The sequence below is a fragment of the Heterocephalus glaber genome, unplaced genomic scaffold (assembly GCF_053883595.1).
Source record: "Heterocephalus glaber isolate CG9 unplaced genomic scaffold, H.glaber_assembly_v1.0 deba00001806, whole genome shotgun sequence".
In the NCBI taxonomy this organism is placed as follows: Eukaryota; Metazoa; Chordata; class Mammalia; order Rodentia; family Bathyergidae; genus Heterocephalus; species Heterocephalus glaber.
In genome coordinates this window covers 1,287,700-1,291,922 of record NW_028258481.1, presented here as the reverse complement: position 1 = coordinate 1,291,922, position 4,223 = coordinate 1,287,700, and positions in this window count along the sequence as shown.

The following is a 4,223-nucleotide window of genomic DNA, read 5'->3' as shown; positions in this document are numbered from 1 at the left end:
CGAGATAGGCACATATACATTGTAAATTCACCCTGGCGTGGTAACTTTGTTAGGTTAATGAAGTTACAGGTTAGAGTCAGATAGCCTGCACCCTAAACAAGGAGTTATGGGAAAAGCAAATCTTAAAAGAACACATTACTTATTTTGCTTCTATAACTACCTTAATATTCAGTCTATTAAGTTATCTAAAACTTTCCCCTATCACTCCCAAAGAAGAGGGCAGCCGATTCTCAGCAATTCCTAAGCTACGTGGTGCTGGTTTGTGCCCCGTTCCACACCGCCATCGACCTGGCCTGGGCCGGGAAGTGCTCCCTGGTTTTGCTGCTTGTGGCCGGAGGCTTCCTGGGGGATGTGCTGGTGAGAACCCCAGTTTCCGAGGAAGGGGCAAGGCCCTGATTCTGGGGAGGACGAGAAGTCTGAGGAAGAGGAGCCAGGAGAGGGAACGGCCGCCGCATGGCTCAGACTCAAGCCTCGCCAGGTGGCTTGACCCTGGGCCTACTCGCCAAGTCTGCAGGCAAATCTGAGCTCACAGCCTGCTGCACTGACGGTCAAGGCTGCCCGTGTGGGGACTGCTTGCCGGAATCAGCAAACGAGGATCTCAGAGCATCTGTGGGAATGTGGCGTCGGAGAATGAAGAGGCATGCATGGTGCAGCTGAGCGGGCCGGGGGCAGTGCAGGTTCTGGAGTTCAGCACGGAGAGGACTGCCAAGCACAGTGCTCGTAGTGTGCCATAGGGGCGACGTCTTTCAGGATCTCAGGACAGCGGGTACAGGGAGAAGGGCGAAGGGATAAAAGATGAAGTCAAGAGGGACTGGCGGGGGACGGGACAAAAAGGGACTGCATTACTCCGGCTTTGGCTTGGGGATTTACAGGGTCAGACACCACTGCTCCCAGGCACCCCCACCGTCTCTCTGACTTCAGAGCCTGTGAGGCCTCCTAGTTTAAGCCCCGGTAGTCACAGGGCTGGTGTTTGGTTAATGGCTGAATGGACAGAAGCGAAGTGGCTCACACAGCTTCCCTGTCATAGGAGTATGGAAGCAGGGATGACCAGTAGGGTGGTGTGGTGCTTACAGTTGAACAGAGGGAAGGGAGTGACTCACCCCTTTATTTCTAACTTACTGGGTAACCTCAACAGAGAAATAACAGATTCCTTTTTTTCAGTTTTGAGACAGGGTCTAACTTTGTAGCCCAGGCTGGCCTTAAACTCATGGCAATCCCCAGTACCAAAAAACAAAAACCAACCAAACAAAAAAGATTATGCTTGAAAGATGGGACCAGGTGGAGCCAGGGCCTGTGGGGAGCTAATGGCTGCCTGGGGTCGAGCGTGCTCTTTATTTGTACTGTAAGACAAACAGGAAGAGGAGGCAGGTGACTAGTGCCAGTGGCCTAGGCTGAACGCATCGTGATTTTCTCGTGGTCGGGGCAGGCGCAGAGAGGGAACACGGAAGAAGGGTTCATGTGTCGCCGTCTCCCGGGGCTGTGTCATCCGGGGTCTGCGCCATCCGGGGTCTGCAATCAGTCTATGGAGAGAAAGGGAGCAGGAAGGAGGCGAAGGGCCATCTTTGGCCTTGGCTGCGGCAGTCAGTGTTCAGTTAGCAGCTGTACTTGTGATGCTCCATGTAGTTGGCTCGCCTGGTACCCAGTGTGACTCTGCTGCATAAATTACCCTGTCAAAGGCCCTCAGTGGCCACCTGCTTCCTGGACCCTTCCTGGCTCTCAGGAGCTACTCCTATTCCCCAGCAAACCTTTCCCACTCCACCTTTGTTGCCCTTTGAATTCATTCTGCAATCTCGGGCCCAGGCACTTGGCAGGGCTGACGTAGCAGGGTGTACTTCTCCTAGTCAGTGGGACAGGGCGGGGACCGGAAGCAAAGGGGCCACAAACAGACAGTGGCAGGGCCCGGAAGGAAGTCTTCATGCTTCATGGCCAGTGATTCCAGGGATGTAGCCCAATGCAAAGGCTCAAACAAACAAACAAGTAATTTTTTAAAAAAAGAAATTAAAATCAGTGTCTAAGGTTTAATTTTAAACTAGAAAATGAACAAAGTAGAAGGAAAGAATAAAGGTCAGACAAGACATGGAGCAGGTGCACAAACAGAGAAGACATGTGTAACCAAAGTTAGCTCCTTGAGGGCTCCTCAGATGAATCTGGCTGCATCGTCAAGAAAAAGAGGACAAAAATGACCAGGCCCAGAGTTAAGAATGAAAGGGGCTGTGGGCAGCTGGGTGGCACAGCACTTGTCTGGCATGTGCACAAAGAGACAAAAGAGCGGGAGAGATGTTCTGACACACATGTGAGTATTCATTTTTCTTTTTTTGAGACAGGGTCTACATTGCCCCAGGCTGGTCTTGAACTCCTGAGTTAAGCAAGCCTCCTGCCTCAGCCTTCTGAGTACCTAGGACTACAGATGCATGCCACCGTGCTCAACTTAAAATTACATATGGTATATTTAATATACATTAAAAGTATTATAGAGTGCTGTGGACAACTGTATGCCAGTACATTTGACAGTTAAGCCTGGTTGCTTTAATCCCAGCACTTGGGAAAATTTGAGTCAGGAGAATCATGAGTGCAAAGCCAGCCTGGATTACACAGTGAGACTATCTCAAAAAAATTAGCAAACTGAGTGTAGCAATATAAAAACAAACAGGGTAACCAGCAGGGTGTATTCCAGGAGCCTAAGACTGACTTAACAACTAAAAATGAATGCATGAAATTCACCATACCAATAGAGTAAAGGGCAAAAACATTTTTATCATGACAGGAAATGACTGGAGCCCTGACAACATTCAATTCCCGCTCGTGACAAAAACCAAAGGCAGGGGCCGGGGATTTAGCTCAGTGGTTTTGCCGCCTGTTGTGCAAGCGCAAAGACCCAAGTTTGATCCCCAGTACCCCAAAAAACAAAAAACAAAAAAAACCCAAAGGCAGCTCCCTCTGTTGGATAAAAGTACTCTGAGGGCAGGGTACACCTCTGGTCAATGTGTTCTTTGATACATGAGGCTGCGTTCAGTCCCCAGCAACAAAAGGGAGAAAAGCACCCATGAAATATCCACGGCCTCACTGAGGAGAAACTGAAAATAATTTTTTTGAGATGGGTTTTGCGGTGCCATCCAGGCTGATCATGAACTGACAGTCCTACCTCAGCCTCTGGGGTAGCTGGGATTACACACTCTCTCCCACAGCGCCTGGCTAAAAGCTGAATTTTTGTTGTTGATGCTGTTATTTTTTGACCCAGGGCTTCATATGTAGTCCAGGCTGGCCTCAAACACAAAATCATCCTGCCTGAGTTTCCTGAGTGCTGGGATTTATGGGCATAAGCCACTACTCCTGGCAAAACTGAGTATTTTTTGAGATCAGGGAAAGGGCATAGATATAGGTTCCACTATTTCTATCAACATTACTGTCTCGGGACTGGGGATATAGCTCAGTGGTGCCATTGCCTGCCTTGAAAGCACAAGGTCCTGAGTTCAATCCCCCGCACCAAAAAATAAATAAATAAATAAATAAAAAACATTACACTGTCTCATCACTCCAGTAGGGGGAGAAAAAAAGGCATACTGATTGAGAAGGAAGAAGCAAAACTGTATTCGAAAATTATTTTTAAAATCCTAGAGAATCTAAAAGCCATTGTAGGGCCGGGGATTTAGCTCAGTGGTTCCACTGCCTGCCTTGAAAGCTCAAGGTCCCGAGTTTGATCCCTGGTACAAAAAAAAAACAAACCCACTACTATTAATAAATGCATTTAATTTAGCAAGGTCACAGGATTCATAGATGTCTCTAAATTAGCATCTGAAGGGGAATTTGTAGCCTTAAAACACAAAAATTAAGCCAAGGGTGGTGGCACACATCTGTAATCCTAGCACTGAGGTGGGAGAATTGCTGAGAGTTCGAGGCCAACCTGGGGTAAGTAGCTCAAGGAAAGCCTGAACTACAGAGCAAGACCTTGTCTCAAAAAACAAAACAAAACAAAAACAAAAAAACCTACAAAACTTAGCTGGGCATGGTGGCGCATGCCTGTAATCACAGCACTCAGGAGGCTGAGGCAAGAGGATCTATCTCTGTGAGTTAGTTCCAGGCCAGCTTGGGCTACACAGTGATTCAACTTCATAGCAAGACCCTGTCTCAAAACAAAACAAAACACCCACAAATATTAAAGAAGAGGAAAGTCGAGAGTGATGGTATAGCTCAGTGGTAAGGACTTGCCTAGCATGAATGACACC